This window comes from Oreochromis aureus, linkage group 16 (assembly GCF_013358895.1).
Source record: "Oreochromis aureus strain Israel breed Guangdong linkage group 16, ZZ_aureus, whole genome shotgun sequence".
Taxonomy (NCBI): Eukaryota; Metazoa; Chordata; class Actinopteri; order Cichliformes; family Cichlidae; genus Oreochromis; species Oreochromis aureus.
The window spans coordinates 34,228,945-34,248,828 of record NC_052957.1 but is presented as its reverse complement, the minus strand read 5'-3'; the positions used below and the strand labels follow the sequence as shown (position 1 = coordinate 34,248,828).

At 44.7% G+C, this 19,884-nt stretch overlaps 1 protein-coding gene across 1 annotated transcript in view; it reads left to right on the top strand.

Moving 5' to 3' along the window:
• Positions 1-19,213: 19,213 nt before the first annotated feature.
• The window catches only part of fer1l6 (fer-1 like family member 6), a 74,461-nt gene continuing 73,790 nt past the window's right edge, over positions 19,214-19,884 (top strand). The window contains exon 1 of the mRNA XM_039599863.1: positions 19,214-19,297. The gene's annotated coding sequence lies outside the window, so the exon portion shown is untranslated. The remainder of the gene's footprint in view (positions 19,298-19,884) is intronic.

Below are 19,884 nucleotides of genomic sequence, written 5' to 3'. Positions count from 1 at the left end.
CACTCGCGACAGTAAATGCAGTGCATCATATTGTCAGCTTGGCTGTATCTTAGCCAGGAAACTGGTCAAGCCACTCGATTCGAAATTTATGCATTTTTTCACTTTTACTTTCACTGGGCTCCGGCTGGGAGTCGATCGTATGTGGCTCATTTTTGATGCCATCTCCGGACCAGTATTTGACAAAACTGAGAGGTTGTCGGCTCCGTGTCAGACCGCTGGCTCAGAATTTTGGACTGATCAGGCCTTAACTTAACGAAAAAGTTATCAATTGTTCTTTTCATATTTTCTCAATACCAACTTCATACACTTCTATCGGACCTGGCTACTCACCCTTCTCTATCTGCCCGCACTTTCAAGCGTAAACACATCGTGAGGCCTGCAGGAATATCTGGACCACGGCCAATCACAGAGGTCCCCGCCTCTGACTATCTCTGATTGGTTTAGAACACGACATGGGCACAATGTGTGTCTGTTGTTGAACACACGGAGACTTTCAGAGTTGCGGAAACTTTTATTGTGATTTCTCCCGAGAAAATACGGTGCGACCAAGTTTTTTTTTAGTCGCACTATTGAGAAATTTGGTTGCATTTGCGACCAAATTGGTCGCACTCTAGAGCCCTGACTTCTTTTCCTATTTGTTCGATGAAGATGAAGTGTAACTAATGATGTAGTAACTGAGAATGTGAAAGACAAGTAGTTACTCACTGATGAATTGTACATTTCATTTCGTGATCAACAGGAGGGAATGTCAAAAGAATATTGTGTATAATGTGATCAGCTATATGAAATGTATCTTTTTATTTTATCATTAAGCACATGTCTACGTGACTTTTCACCTAATAACTTTTGACATGAACTCTTCTGTGATAAACAACTTACAGCTTCCTCTTTCTGTTTTGGAACATACAGACTTAGAAAAGGGGAACCTCAGCTCTGAGTTCTGAGAATAACTCTGTTATCTTTGTACACACACACACACACACACACACACACACACACAGAAAAGTATAAATAAAAAACGCAGACAGAGATGAGGCGCAGATCCTGCGTTTCATGGCTGCCCTCGCAAGTTAAAGAAAATCTGCAGTGTTTGTGTGTTTTCTAACTCAGGTGTCTCAGCTGAACAAAGAACGGCAGGGTGATTTAAAGAAATCCCCTGTCAGAGGTGTTACCTCCTTTGACAGTATCACAGTATCAGCTTAAAGCACTTGTTGCAGGCTGCTGAGTTTGCATCTTTTGCTGTGAAGTACAGCCAGACTTTTGATCGCTTCGCCTTGGGCATTTTTAATCTGTAGCTCTGCTCTAAAAGAACGTACGTACCTGGGCCCGCCTACTATCCTCGGAAACGTAAAATGATTGGCTAGAATTGGCTCAGGGGAAAAAAAGCACCGAAAAAAAGCACCGAAATAAAGCACCGAAATGTGCGCTGCTTTTCGGTCTGGTTACTACCGTTTATGTCAGAACTGGTGCCATCATGGCACCGGACACTGGTACCCAGTGTCCGGTACTTGTAACAAATGTAGCATATTTGCAGCTCTGGAGGCCAGGATTACTGAATTGGAGACTCGGCTTCGCACCCTTCATTCACCCGTAGCTAGCCAGGCCCCTATAGGCGATGCAGCCGAAGATAGCGTAGCCCCCGCTAGCTGTTCCCCGGCAGACCCCAAGCAGCTGGGGAAAGAGGGCGGCTGGGTGACGGTGAGGAGGAAGCACCTTAAACAGTCTTAAACAGAAGCCCCAGGTACACCACTAACCTGTTCATGTGTCTAACCGTTTTTCCCCACTCGGCGACACACCCGCCAGAGATCAAACTCTGGTAATTGGCGATTCTGTTCTCAGACATGTGAAGCTACAGACACCAGCAACCATAGTCAATTATCTTCCAGGGGCCAGAGCAGGCGACATTGAGGGAAATCTAAAACTGCTGGCTCAGGGTAAACGTGAAATTCAGGGTCAGCTGCCCGTTGCCTCTGGGACTTCCATCTTTTGGCTGTCTGTGCCCCATCTCGGGCCTTCCTCCTTTTCCTGATGGGCACACAGATACCGCAGAGATGTGTGGCCTTGAGTCTTTGGTACTCTTGGGGGCTGTGAATGGCCTGCTTTGGAGGCATTATTGCGGCTTCCCACACTCATTTTCAAATACATTTAGCGACAAAGACACATACACACTCACACTCACTCTCTGACACTCACACGCACACACCCACACACTAAAAAAGATTGTTGATTTACGTACCTGTGCATTTTTGAACTTTTGTGTTCCAGGTGCTAGAACTTTTTTTTTTAGTAACGGGCAGCACGGTGGCACGGTGGTTAGCACTGTTGCCGCACAGCAAGAAGGTCCTGAGTTCAATTCCAACATCAGGCGGGGTCTTTCTGTGTGGAGTTTGCATGTTCTCCCGTGTTTGCGTGGGTTCTCTCCGGTACTCCGGCTTCCTCCCACCGTCCAAAGACATGCAACTTGTGGGGATAGGTTAATTGGATAAACCAAATTGCCACTAGGTGTGAATGTGCGAGCGAATGTGAGTGTGAATGGTTGTCTGTCCTGTGTGTTGGCCCCTGCGACAGACTGGCGACCTGTCCAGGGTGTACCCGCCTCTCGCCCCATGACAGCTGGGATAGGCTCCAGCGCCCCCAGCGACCCTGAAAAGGAGAAGCGAGGCGAATGGATGGATGGATGGAACTAAAATAACATAAAAGAAATGAAGTAATGAACAGATAAAAGCAACACCTGAACAAGAGGAGCCCATAGAGAATTTAATTTCAATTTCAGTTTCAGATTTATTTACAGAGCGCCAAATCACAACAACAGTCGCCTCAAGCCGCTTTATATTGTAAGGTAGACCCTACAATAGTACATACAGAGAAAAAACAACCCAACAGTCATATGACCCCCTATGAGCAAGCACTTTGGCGACAGTGGGAAGGAAGAACTCCATTTTAACAGGAAGAAACCTCCGACAGAACCAGGCTCAGGGAGGGGCGGGGCCATCTCCTACGACTGACTGGGGTGAGGGAAGGAAGACAGGATAAAGACATGCCGTGGAAGAACTGATCTTGGAAAAGCCAAATGTGTTTGGCACAACAGTGCATTCACATCATAATTCAGACTGGAAAAGCTGCCAAACAGGACAAGATTATAGAAGGGAAAAAAAGATATCTATAATCTGCTTGTGGCAGGCAAAACTAATTAGACACGAGTTTAGGAAGACAAACACCTGCAATTCACAATGAACGTCAGAAAATATAAAGCAGCAAAATGTAATACCTCACTGAAGATCACTGTGATAAAACTGCTATGAGGCTTACGTAAATGCAAGGGCATGAAAACATACAGTGCCTCGTCCAATAATTTTAAACTGGCTGATGTTTGGCACTTTCAAGACTCTTCATGTCAGCCAACAATGTTATAGATTGTGACTGTAATAATGTAGCTCCAAGTGGACCTGAAGAAAGTACAACAGAAATGAATGCATGTCAGCGGTACTACACAGCTGAGTGCTAGACCTTGTCAGCTCAATGACAAGGTCTATTCGGACAGTAAAATTCTGTCCTAATAGACACCAAGAAGTCTCTACCAGTAAGAGCTGAAACACTACACATGGTGACGCCTTTTGTTTTTCAAAGCTCAGTTATAAAAGTCTGCTAACATTCATTTCAAAAGTCTTTAGTCATATCATAGCCAAAAGAAGTTAGAATGAAAACTCCATTTCTGTTCATTATCATGTTTTTCAGATATTTATAACCACTGTGATGTAAATTTATTTTGCCTTAGTGTATTGATCATGTGTTTTGATGAGCCCGTTCTCACTCCCGAGGCATAACATCCCGACGTTTTGCCACGTCCCGCGGCGTTCCTGAGGAACGCGAATGGTGACCTTCCACGTTGTTATGGTACGCGGCGGGTTCCAGCCCTGTATTGCAGCCCTAAACCTAACCTTATCCCTAAGCCTAACCATAACCTTATTCCTAACCTTAACCAGCACTTTAATGACGTGAAATAGTGTTTTCCCAAGCGATTTTAAGGGAAAAAGCAAAGATGTGTAGATTGAGTCCAAACGGTTCTCATGTGTCCGCAGTTTTCCGATGTCGTCACGTAGGAACGCGTTGGGTGCCCGAAAATGTAATATGTTGACCATTTGTCACCTAGCGTAAAATGTTATGCTTTGGGAGTGAGAACGTGTTGGTTTTGACAGTAGTATACATATAGATGTATTAGATTAGATATAAAAGATAGCATCATATATGTGTTTTATATTTTGTTCCACACACAGTTATGTATTGTAAGTTAGATGTAGACTGGCACACCCAGGAATACTTGCCAACCTTGAGACCTCAGAATTAGGAAGGCATTCAAATGGGCTGTTGGGGGGGGGGGGGGGGGTTGTTATACATATACATATATATACATAAAACTTGAATTTTACAGTGTTTATTTATCGGATAAAATTTGGGGTGTCCAAATTCAGAGGCTGCATCCACCTGAGGTCTAAGTAGGGCGGGTCCTCCGAAAGCCGGGTAGGCTGGAAGTGAGCGACTGTGAAATTGGACGGTCTAGCCTTCAGAATTACGTCACGAGCTCTCTCGGTGGAGTGAAACGCTGCTGTCTGCTCTTTGCTATCTAAAATATTACCGGCTGGCGTAAATTATCTACCGTCTCACACTTCTGTTTAATCAGTTTTCAGTTTGACGTTTATTCAGCTGTGTGAAAACCCTGGAGGATTAATAAAGTTAAATTTAATTTAATCTAATCTAATCTAATCACTTTAATCTCAGCCAAACCAATTTACTCAGGAACAAATAAAACACTGAAAAAAAACTAAACAATAACATTTTTAAGTTATCTAAGTGACTTATATACAGGGGTGCACATAAGTGGTCCTCAGGTGCACATTCGCTGTCAAAATAAAAGACACGCGCTGCTTGAGCGCACCTCTCTGCGTTTCGAACACGCGTCACAACAATTAAGAGGACCCGAGGGAAGCTCGGAAAGCTCGGAAAGCTAAGCAGAAGTTATTTGGAGAGGAGAGGATAATGGCTGCTGAAGAAAGAATGCCGTTGGTTGAAAAGAGAGGTAAAACGACTTCAGTGGTGTGGAAACCAATGTTCCCTCTAAGCTGCGACGTGCGCAATGCGCACTGCTGGCGCACGTCTCTCTGCAAGACAGAAAATCTGCGTTGCGCAAAAAAAATCTAACCTGAATTGAAATTAAAATTAAAACTTTAACAATTCTGTTTTGCAGTGTTAGTCAGTAAGTGACTGGCTGCTCCTTTATGGGATTAGAACGATGCCACCTTATCCCATAGTCCAGCCAATAATGCGATTCACATTTGTATACACGCAGCCAATCAACGTCGTTGACAGGCTATGACAGCGTCCTTATGTGCCGACACGGTGTTTTAGCTAGCAAAGCGGGCGTGGCTGATGTGCAGTGAAGCCACATTAATGACAACATGTCCAACCATTGGAGATGTGAGCAGGACAGACTGATGGAACTGATGGAAAAGTGTGGACTTTATACCAGTTTTTAAATTGTGTTGATAGGCCACGTAAAACCAGAGTTATGATAAAAATATCTGCAATGTTTGGTTTTCTTCCTGAATACTGTCGTTGTTTATATTTACTGCGGGAAGAAACGGTAAAAACGGCGTTTTATAAGGAAAACGATGGAAAGCACTCTCCGCCTGTGAGCAAAAACAAAACCAAAAAAACCCCCACCCTTTCCTATTGGTCGAAAAAAGTCGACCAATCAAAAAATGATATTGCAACGTGGCATCTAGTTGTTAAGAAACGGGGGGAAGTTTTAGGAGTGACGGCGGTGCCGGCGATACCCTCTTAGATGAACCTTGGCTAGATGTAGAACAAGCACTTTGCAATAATCTAGAGATTTCAAATCTACCATTTATCAGCTCAAACATCCAACGACATGAATGCTTCAAAAGCATCAACATCAGCTCTTCTCTGACAGCATGGTGGGAGTTTCTGAAGTTGACAGAGTCTTCATTAATCCCATGCAAACGTACACCTATCTGGAACAACCCTGACATATTACAAAACAATAATATGATAAACTTTTCAGATTGGAGTGGTAAAGGAATCAAATATTTAGAACATATACTAGAAGGAACAGAATTTATTTCATTTGACAGACTAGTTACACAATATGGGATCAGCAAGAAAAGATTTTTAGAATATCAGCAAATTAAATCCATAGTAAAAAGAGATTTAAACCAGGTCAAGATGAACTACAAACGCCACCAAGTGTGGTTCAATTTCTGACTCTTAAAACCCCAAATTACTATCCAAAATATACAGAATGCTTTCTAAAACAGATGAATCAATATCACTTCCTATTGCAAAATGGGAAGCGGATTTATCAGTTAACTTTGACCAAAACTTCTGGTCTCAGATCTGCTTAAAAACCTTTCATCTAATTAGAAATCCCAGTCTTCAATTAATTCAATACAAAATACTACATAGAGTGCACTATACAGGTCATCGGATGTTCAAGATGGGCTTTACATCTACCAACAACTGCTCACACTGCCAAACCAATTCACCGGACAATTATATCCACGCTCTTTGGTTCTGTCCACCAGTTCAAGACTTATCAAAGTGTCTGAAATGTAACATTCCAACTTCCCCTTCAGTGTGTTTGTTGGGCAGCTTAGATAATGTCACTACGGAAAAGAATATAGCCCATATGGTTTTCACTGCACTATGCATAGCCAAGAAAACAGTCCTCATGAACTGGAAAAATAAAATAATCTTAATTCTAACCAATATAGAAATTATCTATTAGATTACATTAGTCTTGATACAGCCTCTGCCACCACATCAGATCAATTTCTCTGGGCTCGTTTGATCAGCTCCATCACCTAGTGGGGGTGGGGGTCATAGTTTGGTCCCACCTTCACGGTTGTGATTGGTGTGGGGGTAGGGATAGGCTTAGGGCATCGGGGGTTCCCAGGAGCATCTTCCTTGGGGGGCTCAACCGGGGTAGCGGTCATGGCCAATTAAGGGCTCTGTTGGCTCTTGGGTGACGGTTTCCTCGTGGCTGCGTGCAGCAGGGCTAGGGGAGGGTCTGTGCTGACGGACGTGGGTTACTGACCTGGTAGCCTGGCTGCCCCTGGGTGGGTCCGGGATGGGCGTGAGGTTCTGGGGGCGTTCCGTCTCTGGGCTGGGGCCCTGGCCGGGCCTCAGGGGCCTGGGTCCTGGTTGGTGTGTTGCCGGGGTTGTGGGCGGGTGGGTGTATGGGGGCCCGGTCCTGGCGCAGGGTGCCGCGGTGCATCGAGCCACCTGGGGGCTCTTCAACTGGTGGGGAGGTTGTCACATCCTGCAGGAGCTTTCCTCTCTTCGGGAACTCTCTGCAGGAGGGGGAGATACAGGAGAGGTGGAGGAAGATCTCAGTCTGGGCGTCTATTGTCTTGTGTAGTCTGGAAGATGAGTGGATGATGGGGTGGGTGTAGCTTTCTCTGTGGTGGGGTCGGGTGGACTGTCCCGGGCTCTGTGGGGCCGGGCGGCGCTGCTGCACTGGGCCCCGGTCCGGATGGGCCTGGGCCCCCTTTCCTGGCGGGTTGCAGAGTATGGGGTGCCTACTGGGGTCAGCGGGGAGCTGGCCCCAGGAGGGGTCACTTGACCCTCCTTCCTTCCTCCCCCCATCTCCAGCTGCCTCCCTCTTCTCGCTCCACCACAGTCACCCACACATGCAGGGCCTTGGGGTAGGTGTGTGTCACCAGGGTGCAAGGAGGCATCCCCCTCTGTCCCCTTCTGGCTGCCTCTGCCTCAATTTTATCCCACAACTTAGACATTCACATTACTCACACTCTCATTACACATACATATAGGATCTTGGGGTGGGCACGCCACACAGAATCCAAATTACCATCAGGGTGTACACCTCACCCCTGGCGTCGTTGCCCACCTCTTGATTTTAAATACACGTAGACATTGAGGGCTAGCAGGAGGGGCTATACGCTTACCTGCTGCTCTGGCAGGTAGCTCCATGCCCTCCTGGGTTTTAAATGCACCTTAGAACACACATACATCAACACTACATATGAGCGGGTGGAGGAGGTTTGAGTCTTCACACACCCCGTTCTCTGCGGCCTGCTGGAGCGGGGGGGCTAGGAGGAGGAGTTGGCCGTCCGACTGGGGTCTGGAATGTGGGGCCTCCCTGCTGCTGCGGAGTCGGGCGGTCTGCTTCTCCCCACCGCAGGGAAAAGGGTAATACCACCTGGGTCTGGGCGCAGTTTCCCCCCCTCCAGGGGCAAGGGTACCCAGACCCGGTTCTTAGAGTACGCTTGGGGAGAGTGATTGTGTGTACAGCGTCTCTTTATGTCTGTCTCCGCGTTGGGTGAGTGTGGAATAATTGCCTATGAGAGCATGAGGGTGGGAATGGATGTTTGTATCTGTGTGTGCCTGTATGTCTTTGTCTATATGTCAGGTTGGGTATCAGACGCCACCTCTCTGGGGACATCTCAGGCCCTCCAAGGTTTGGAGGCCTATCTCCCCACCACTTCCCCTGCCGGTGGCGGACGCCTCAGACATCGGTGCGTTGGTGGTTCTCTGTGTCCGGGGTGGGCACCCAGGTACACACCGGCTCACTCCTTGGCGGCTGCTTATCGGGGCCTGGAGCCTGGGGCTCGCTCGGGCCACTGGAGGGCGGGTGCCCTCGGCCTCGGCCCGGGCTCGGTCACTCAGGCACAGCTGGCTGCCGGCGGAGCTCACCCCCTGGCTTCTGCTCCGCGGCTGCTGAGTGACCCCTCATCTGGGACTCTCCTCAGCTCTTTCTGGGATAGTGACGCGGCTGCCCCTCTGTTGGTCCTCCTTGGTCTCTTGTGTTCTGGGGGCCTCTGGATGTCTGGAGTCTTGATCTCCTCCATACCTGCGTCATGCCCTGGAGGACGGGGCAGTGGCCCCCCACACCCTCTAGCAGATCATTACATGAAGGAACCTTTAAAAAAAAAACAAAAAAAAAACAAGCGCGTTCATGCTCACAGGTGTACACACAGGTGATCACACACACAAACTACACCCTTTTTGGCTCCTACCTCAAAGCACACTGTGCGCTGTCGATCTTACGTGCTGCACAATAATGTCTAACATTTAGTATTTACTGTCATATTCCCATAGATCATTGTGATGATGTTTATTACTCTCGTTTTCTTCTGCTTGCTTTCTCTTTCTTTCTCAACAGGTGATCCAGATGATCGATATATGTATTTTTTTGTCTGCTTATTCTGTTGGTTTTTGGTTTTTTGCCCTTTTTCCCCGTCCCTCTTCCCCGCTGTTTTTCTTTCTCCCCTTTCTTTCTCCCCTTTCCTTCCCCCAGTTAAGTCTGTCCCGTATTCAGCAAGTGAAAATAAAATAAACAATAAAAGGTGAATCAAATGGACCATTACGGCAAGGCTGGGATGGTCAATTTGGTAAAAGTAAATCCGTTGGGCATCTTTCTTCGCCTTTAGACAATAATTCTGATGGCAAAAGAACCAAACGGGACAGGTTAAAAAAAAAAAAAAAAAAAAAAAAAAAAGGAGTGACGGCGGTGCTTTGATATGTGAGAGATTTGAGACGTTTAGCGCAAATCTTGTGTAGTTAGTGTGTAGTGTAGTTTTGTTGTGTGTGTCAGAACAATGAGGCGGCTGCTGAATGTTACAGGTGTTACAGCAGTGATACATCTCCTGCTGTCAGGCCTGCAGGTATCAGGCTGTTGTTCTCCTTTATCTCATAGTGGACAGAAATTATTTTTGGAGTGGCACAAATAATTTGTGTGGCATCAGATTTGATGCAGAACAGCTGATTGTTCTGTAAATAGTTTGAAATGTTTATTTAAAAACCGCCTTGGCTGCATTAAAAAAAATAGCTGCAAAAACTTTGTTGTTTGCCAAACTGAGTTACTTTTTGAAGTAGTAACTATATAATTAATTGGCCAACATTGGTCATTATATGCTGTATTTTGCAGACAGAGTTACAGACTCTCTCCCAGACTACAGACTCATAATACAAGTCAGAGCTTTATGGGGAAAAAAAGAAGAAAGAAAGTTGTGTTTTCAAAATTGGAGTTCAAGTTATTTTTACTTCCAATAGTGTTAACATACTACACAGGTCATGAACAGGATTTTTAAATTTTCATTGTAAGTGGGTAAAGCAGTTAATTAAAAGTAGTCTAACATAAATGTAAATGCTGTAATTTGATTATTTTAATGAACCATGTAACTTGGATGGATTAGATGCTGGCGTGACCACAGTGCACACGTCTGATGTCGCTCACAGTGGTCCAAGGGATCGCTCAGGAGTTTGTGTGTTCGCTCAGACACATGAAAAATTTGAGGAACATTGGTGGAAACATTATGGGTTCATGGAGTCAGACGTGGATCAAATATTGTGCAGTATTTTGAAGTTCACTAAACATAGATGTTTACATTTTTCATTTATTTTTATATTGCAAACATTTGCACTATAATCAGTATTTGCACACTATTTTATATTATTTTTTGACAATCTTTAAAGCCATTATTCAATACATTGTTATTGTTAAATAAATATCGTCAAATAATCGAGATCTCAATTGCCATAATCGAGCAGCCCTACCTCCTGCAACCACTTTTCCGAGAATACGCTCTTCTTTTGCGGTTCGGACTCCTTCTGACATTTCTTTGGAGGTGGAGGAACACCAAAGTAATTGCTTAAAGGAGCTTCTTCGACATCTTTAAGTGTTCTAAACAAATGTCTCTCCTCCTCCAGAAAATCTTATGTACGCAAACGCGTGTTGCAACTTCTTATCTGCTGCGCGTCTTTTATTTTGACAGCGAATGCGCACCTGAGGACCACTTATGTGCACCCCTGCTTATATATCAGGTTTAACCTGAGTAGCGAAAGACCGCGGGGTTTGAAAACGATGTGCCGGGAGTTTGCTGTTTTCACCAGCTCAGATATTTGAAGTTTACACAAATACATGAAAATATGTTAAAAGTTTATTTTGCGACCCAGAAAGAATAATAACAGTAATATTAAAACTAAGTAGCTGCCGCCATTGTTGGAAACTGGAAACTGCCGCGCTATGAATTCTGGGGATATGGTTTTTTAATTTTGTTGTCTGGGTGGAAAATCGGGAGAAATTAGGGAGAATGGTGGCTCCGCGAGATTTTCGGGAGGGGCACTGAAATTCGGGATTCTCCCGGAAAAATTGGGAGGGTTGGCATGTATGCACCCAGGCACCATTAGATAGTAGAGACGTTAGGCAGATAGTAAGACCCCTCTCTAACCCTTAGGGAGGAGGGGGCCTCTGAAGCTAAATCTACATGTGACTGTTAAAAGAAAAACAAGGTTGTAATTCGCTCTTATTGAGGTTGAGGTGGTGAGCTGGGAAAGTTGGGGAATGTTCTTTGTTTCTCACTTTGTTCTATAAGAAGCGACTGCTGCTCCTGTGTTTCAGGACATGTGAAGAATTTGGTCGGAAATGCAGACTCCAGACAGGTTTAAATAAACAAAAAGCAAACCTTTATTTACATGACGCAGCAAGCCCAGGTGGTGGAAGAAACCAGGAAACATGGGGAGAAAACACAGGTAGACAAACAGTACAACAAGACTAAGAATTAAGCAAAACTGAGTACTTAAATACACACATGAGGTAATGGGTGAAAAATGACACAGCTGGGGAAAACAAGGGACAAGTGAATGGAATAAATTAATGAGCAAGAGAAGAAAAAGTGAACTAAATGTTAGGGATGTCCGGATCCAATCACATGATCAGAAATCGAGCCCAGTCACATGGTTTCAGATTCGATCGGAATCTGACGTTACCTCCGATCAGGACTCGGCTATATATATATATATACTCATTATTTTTAAACCATCTATAGTTATGCGGTGGCACAGAGTTAGACCTCTTGACTCCACACAGAAACAGTATGACATCACTTTGTTGCAGAGACGCCTGCCAGCAAATTAGAACACGGAAGCAGCTTGAAGTGGAAAGCGTGAGTATGTCTGCGGTCTGGAGGTATTATAAAGTTGATGACAACAACATCACCATAGCAAACTGTGAGATATGTAAACTTGGAAAAGCGACCCACTTCAGTACTGGAAAGAACATGCTAATCAGTTTCCCTATGGCTGCTGTTGCAACCCAGTATCTCAGTGCCCCCTGTAGCTCTGTGGACAGTGAGAGACTTTTTAGTGCCACTGCAAATGTCCTTGGTGAGAACAGAAACAGGCTTAAATCTGACAAGGTAGAGATGTTAGTTTTCATTAAGAAAAACATACATTTCCTTCTGTGAAACTTACTACTGTGATTATAGTAAGAGTTAGGAGTGCAGTTCCTAAAAGCCCATTACTGTCAAGGCTTGCGGGATGAGCTGTGTGGAAATTTTTTTTTTTTTTTTTTTTTTTTTTTAACCTGTCCCGTTTGGTCCTTTTGCCATCAGAATTATTGTCTAAAGGCGAAGAAAGATGCCCAACGGATTTACTTTACCAAATGGACCATCCCAGCCTTGCCGTAATGGTCCATCTGATTCAACTTTTATTGTTTATTTTATTTTCACTTGCTGAATACGGGACAGACTTGACTGGAGGAGAGAACGTGGAGAAAGAAAGAGGAAAGAAAAAACCTGAGAAGAGGGACGGGAAAAGGGCAAAAACCAAAACCAACAGAATAAGCAGACAAAAAATACATATATCGATCACCTGGATCACCTGTTGAGAAAGAAAAAAAGAAAGCAAGCAGAAGAAAACGAGAGTAATAAACAAGATCACAATGATATATGGGAATATGACAGTAAATACTAAATATTAAACATTATTGTGCAGCACGTGAGATCGACAGCGCACAGTGTGCTTTGAGGTAGGAGCCAAAAAGGGTGTAGTTTGTGTGTGTGATCACCCGTGTGTACACCTGTGAGCATGAACGCCGCAGCGCTTGTTTTTAAAAGGTTCCTTCATGTAACGATCTGCTAGAGGGTGTGGGGGGCCACTGCCCCGTCCTCCAGGGCATGAAGCAGGTATGGAGGAGATCAAGACTCCAGACATCCAGAGGCCCCCAGAACACAAGAGACCAAGGAAGACCAACAGAGGGCAGCAGCGCCACTATCCCAGAAAGAGCTGAGGAGAGTCCCAGATGAGGCGTCACTCAGCAGCCGCGGAGCAGAAGCCAGGGGGTTGCAGTGACGTGCCCGTGAGCTCCGCCGGCAGCCAGCTGTGCCTGAGTGGCGAGCCCCGGGCCGTGAGGCTGAGGGCACCCCATCCCCAAAGTGGCCCGAGCGAGCCCCAGGCTCCAGGCCCCAATAAGCAGCCGCCAAGGAGTGAGCCGGTGGGTACCTGGGCGCCCACCCCGGACACAGAGAACCACCAACGCACCGATGTCTGAGGGGCGTCCGCCACCGGCAGGGGAAGTGGTGGGGGGAGATGGGCCTCCAAACCTTGGAGTGGGCCTCCAAACCTTGGAGGAGCTGTGTGGAAATTAATGAGGACCGAAGATGCAGGCAGCTGAGATGCAGGGGAGTCTTTATTGAGAAGGTGGTGATCCAAACAGAAACGGCAGAGGAGTGGAGGAAACTAAACAAAACCTAAACTGGAAAAAACTAACAAAACAAATCTGAAGCGCTAACTGGAGACCCGAGGAAATATAGAAACACGCAGGGAGAAACACAGGTTGACGCAAGGAATTAATGCAGACGAACCGACAACAGGCAGGAGAACACACAGGGCTTAAATACACACAGCAGTAATCAGGGGATGAGAGACAGGAGGGGAACACACCTGGGAGAAATCAGAGCTGACGGGACAGGGGAAACGTAAACTGAACACACTCACATGAGACAGAGACCTTCAGAATAAAACAGGAAACTCACAGACACAGAGGACCAGACAAGACACTGAACTAAACAGACAGATTCACAAGCAGACAGTGTGACACCATAGACAGACAGAGGGAACACAGAGAAGTGGGAGCAGGCAGGCATAGAACAAAACCCTAACAAATGGCAAACCTTAACAAAAGATATAACAGAACAAACAAGAACATAGAATAATATAAAGAAACACAAAACACTGAGTCGTCAGACTCAGGACCATGACAATTACTGGCTTTACAAACACTGTGGGACTGTTATTTTTTTATTTGTTTACATGCCTGCTGGATATTTTAAGTTGAGGTGCCATTTGTTTTTATAGTAGACTTTTTTATATTTACTGTTGCACTAAAGTCCATAAGTGAACAATTTATGTTATTTATTTCTTGATTGTTCAAGCTACCTCACAAAAGTGCTTTTTTTGTTAACAGTTATTGAATGTTAAAATAAGGTGAATTAAATTAAAAAATGAGGAACATCCAGGATTTGTTTCTTCGCTCTTCTTTATTCTTTTTTATGTATTATAGAAGTATCGAATTGGGACTAGGTATTGGTAGATACTCAAAATCAAATGACTCGGACTCCATCAGCTGCCTCTGAAGTGCCACAGCCAAAGCAATCCTGACAGGACTCCTTCTCCGCTAGTTGGTTCGGACATTACCACTAGACATGCACCAACCACTTTGTAGCTGCAGCTTCGTGGGGCAGCCTCCCTCGGAATGCTGTCGAAGTCTTGCCAGAGGTAGATGTTGAAGATCTCCTAAACAGGGACTTCTGCTGGGTGTTCCCAATGCACCCTCATTATACATTTAGGTGAGCCATGTCTGTCTAGCATCCTTCCCTGCCACCAGGTGGTGATCAGGTGATAGGTCATCTCCTCTCTTTATCAGTGCCCGAAACATATTGATGCAGATCGTAATGTATCGTAATGGTACAATTACATCACCTGTGACCTGGGTGTCCTGGTGCCACATGTACTTATACACATCCTTATGTTTGAACACGGCGTTTATTATAGACAAACTGTGATTCGCACAGAAGTCCAATAACAGAACACCACTTTGGTTCAGTTCAGACAGGCCGTTCCTCTTGCTCAAGTTCCTCCAGGTCTCACTGTTGTTGCCTAGGTGAGCGCTGAATTCTCCTGTAGGACAACAAAGTCTCCAGATGGAGCACCCTACCCAGTGACTCCCAGAAGGCTGGGGACTCAGGACCCCTTCCCTGGCCCAAAGGACCAGGGAAACAATCCTGCTGTCCACCAGTGAAAACTCAAACCTACAGACATCAAGCTGAGGGGATACAAGGATACCCAGCCTAGCTCACATGCCTCTCACTTAGGGCAACTCCAGACTGGAACAGAGTACAGGCCCTCTCTATGAGACTGGTTCTAGAGCCTAAGCCATATGTTGAGATGAGCCTGATAATATCTAGCCGGTATCTCTCAGCCTCATGGGCTAGCTCAGGCTCCTTCCCCACCACAAAGGTGATGTATGACATCCTAATAGCAGACTCAGTTGGGGATTGGTCTGCCAGGCCACCGCCCTTCCATTTGACAATCTACACCACCATGGACAAGACAAAAGAGCTGTTAACGGACATCAGGAAGAAAATTGTAGATCTGCTTAAGGCTGGAATGGGCTACAAGACCCTCAGCGAGAAGCTTGGGAAGAAGTTGAAGGCTGCTGATGCAATTATTTCAAAATGGAATAAGTATAAAATGATCATCAATTGCCCTTGGTCTGCATGTCCATGCAAAATCTTGATGGCTATTACAAAGATGGTAGGCCAGCCCAAAACTACACAGGAGAAGCTTGTTAATGTTTTGAAGTTGGGACCACAGTCAGCAGGCAACAGTAGTAACACATTGGATAACACAATGGATAAAACTAATGCAGCACCTGCTAGGTCCTCCTCCTCAAGAAGGCAACAGTGCGATGAAATAAACAACACTGCTGCAACTGTGCACATCTAAAGGTTGTGCAAGCATTTTCTGCAAGTTTGCCAATCTGTTGTCTGTTCCCATGACTTTATCATTGTGTATCCACAACATCTCCTGGGTCTGGGGTCAGATTGCCCCTCTGGGGGTGGTGGTACCTGGACCTGGGGTATAGAATATGTTTGGGGAGTGTGAGTGTGTGTACAGTGTTCATTTCTGTTTGTCTCCATGCTGGGTGAGTGCTGAGTATTTGTATATGTTAGGGTGACCATATTTTGATTTCCAAAAAAGAGGACACTTGGCCCAGTCATGAAGAACTTTAATAATACTGTTTGCTTAAAGAAAATTTTAACATATTTAAACGATGCCTTCTCTGTGCGTTTCATGAATGGTGAAACAAAAATGTCATATAGGCTTTTACAAGTCAACAAGGGCAAAAAAATAACTTAAAAACCTCTGGAATTAAATAAGGGTACAGAAATAAGGCCTCATCTGTATAAGAAAAATTACCAGTACCCGGATGGTACGAGGGAAATTTCTTTTGCAGTTTGTCTGAAAAAGTGCAGTTGCACTTTGGCATCTTTTAAACATCACCAGGCGCGCTGCTGCGTGCTGTCTGTCCCATCTGTTAGTGCAGAACAACCACTCACAAAGGCCCAGCTCAGGGATGACATCACACATATGGGTCCTCTGTAGGAAAACCCGGACATTTTCATCAATCTCGTAAATCCCCCCGGACAGAGTGTGAGGACGGTTGGTCACCCTAGTATATGTGTGCATGAGGGTGGGAATGCACGTTTGTGTCTGTGTGTCTATATCAATATGTCAGGTTGTGTCTTAGACTCCACCTCTCTGGGAACAACTCAGTGCCCCACCACCTCCACCACCACCAGACTCCCTGCCGGTGGCTGATGCCCGTCGGTAAGGTGTCGGTGCGTTGGTGGTTCTCAGTGTCCGGGGCTGAGCACTCAGTTATGTACTGGCTCACTCCCTGTGGCTGCTTGGCGGGGCCAGGTGCCCATGGCTTGGTCCCCTTGGGGAGGGTGGTGGGCCCTCGGGCCTCTGGGCCCGGGGCTAGGTCCGCTCTGTTGCAGCTGGCTGCCGGCAGAGTCTGCGGGCACATCACTGCAGCCCCCTGTAGCTTCTGCACCGTAGCTGCTGGGTGACCCCCACGTCTGGGGCTCTCCTCAGCTTTCTTCTCCAGGTCGGTGGTGCGGCTACCCCTCCAGTGGTCCTCCGTGGGCTCTCGCGCCCTGGGGGCCTCTGGATGTCTAGGGTCTGGATCTCCTCCATGCCTGCTTCATGTCCTGGGAAGCGGGTTATGGCTCCCCACACACAAAGCATAGCGTGTGTTGTTGGTCTTGCGTTATGCTCAGTAACATTCAATATTTATTATTTACTGTTACTTATATTTATCTAGGTTGTTGCTGTGGTCTCGTTACTATGTTGTTCTCTTTTTTGCGTGTTTTCTTTTTTTGTTTTCTTCCAGCAGCTGATCCAGCTGATTTTCTGTTGTCTTTTCTCACTGTCCCTCTTCCCCCGTTTTTCTTTCCCTTTCCTATCCCCTGGTCATGTCTGTTCCATTTGTGAAAACTTAAAAATAAATAATGAAATAAATTATTAATAATAATAATAATAATAATAATAATGATAATGAAGATCAATCAAGTGGACCATGGCAAAGCCATAATGATCCACTTGGAAAAAATAAATCCATTGGGCAGAAGTCACCTGGATGAGTGAAAACGCCACGTCCAGATGAACAGAATAAAATTTGGGGGATTTCCTTACCTAGATGATTGAGCATGCATCAAGACAATACTACATCTTGAGTTTTCATTTTTAATTCATTTTTAATATGTCCCTGTTAATATTAACATGTCTTTTGTGTTCCAGGTGCTAGAACTTTTTTTTTTAGTAACGGGCAGCACGGTGGCACGGTGGTTAGCACTGTTGCCGCACAGCAAGAAGGTCCTGAGTTCAATTCCAACATCAGGCCGGGGTCTTTCTGTGTGGAGTTTGCATGTTCTCCCGTGTTTGCGTGGGTTCTCTCCGGTACTCCGGCTTCCTCCCACCGTCCAAAGACATGCAACTTGTGGGGATAGGTTAATTGGATAATCCAAATTGCCACTAGGTGTGAATGTGTGCGGCGAATGTGTGTGCGCAGTGGTTGTCTGTCCTTGTGTGTTGGCCCCTGCGACAGACTGGCGACCTGTCCAGGGTGTACCCCGCCTCTCGCCCTATGACAGCTGGGATAGGCTCCAGCGCCCCCCGCGACCCTGAAAAAGGATAAGCGGAAGCGAATGGATGGATGGATGGACATAATACTCAAGTTAGCTATGTCCCATAGTGCTAAGGCTTTTTAATTACGATTTTATTCTTATGTAATTATATTTATTACACTTTTTGAGATAGTTGTAGTAATGCATAGGATGCATTACAGTATGATATTAAATGAAGTGGGTAAAACAATGATAATGGGAAATTTTCTAACAGAAAACATACTTTTATTTAGTGCATTTAAATGGGTAAGATTTTCACATATAAGCATAAATCATGTTAAAATGAGCAAACATTTGTTTCCCTAAAATCTGATGTTCTATTTAATAAAAGGTCACAGTCTAGAACATACATAACAACTACAAGGATTTCTTTGGCACCCAATATAAAAGCACACATTCAAAATGTAAATAAAATGTGCTGAATTAGCATTTAGTTTAGTCCGAAATGCTCTAGCTGATATGTAAAAACATAACATGACACTGAGCATCTGTCATCATCTGGATGATTGCACTGACAGGGTGTGAGTTCCTCTGTTTACCATGGGTGGGTTTGTTAACTCTCCAAATACCATACATCCTGGTCACATGATTACAAGGTTCAGGATAAGCACACACATACAGTACTAGATAAACAGCTTTGCTTATGTATTAATTTATTAGCCTCAAATTAGAGACAGTAACTTATTTTCAAGTGACCAGCAGATTAGATTATTTGACAGCCAATGAGAGATAAATAGAAAAAACAAATATTAGCACTGCTGTCAATAATACCACTACTGCACCTTTACTAGTAGTAAACTAGCATTAGTTTTGCTACAGCTTCAGGTACTTGTAGCACGATGTACGAGGTACATCTGCTAGCATTACTATTTAATGTAAAAACATAAATATGAGACCAAAGAAATTAGTATTAAAAGAAGACAAGATATTTGGAGGATGCTTCTAAACTTTCATACAGGCCATCAAGGAAAAATGGGAATTATCCTGTTTTCCTTGATGGCCTGCCTGAAGGGTTAGTGCATGCATGAACCACATGCTCCCTCAGTTTTACAACGGAATATTTTGAACAAACAGTTCAAGCACCAATCACATAGTCAGGCTGCTATTCAATGTGTTGCTTCAACAGCTCTGACTCTGAGTCACCGAAGCATATAACATGCAGTCTTGCGTGTCGAACTGCCAAAAGTGAAGAGTGCCGTCTTGTGACTAACACTGGATCCCAAACAAAGGTAGGAAACTTCTCACTGCTGCGATGTTTAGCTTATTTGAAATTTTGAAGCGTAATCTTAAAAATAGAGAGGATGTCTCTCCTGAACAAAGGAGATGGGCGTGAGAGCTAAAACTCTGCCTCACATTCTAGTTTTGGACTAGGTCTATGGTTAAACCTCTGTTTCTATGATTAGATATTTACTATATGCATAGGATTTAAACAGGCAATTATTTTTGCCTTGAAATTTTGAGTTTAATCAAACTTTTTTTAGTGAAGCCACATTAAGCAAACACATCAAAGAGCAGTTTAACAGACAAGAATGATAGTTTACATATATCAGCTTCTCATGCTGCAGGAAAGACATCGAGCTTATGTTCATCAGTGGTTAAAAACAGATCTTAAAACTGAGTTATTTTACTCAATAAATTAACAATAATATACAATAATATGTTGCCAGTGATCTGTTGGATGTTAAAAGGTTAAAGAAAGGGATCAGACACAAAGAGGTATCTGGCTTTTCCTTTGTCTATGCTCTAATGTTTATTAGCTGACCTGCATTTCAACATAAAGCTGATAATGGTAAAAATAAGTCCTGACTACAGGAAA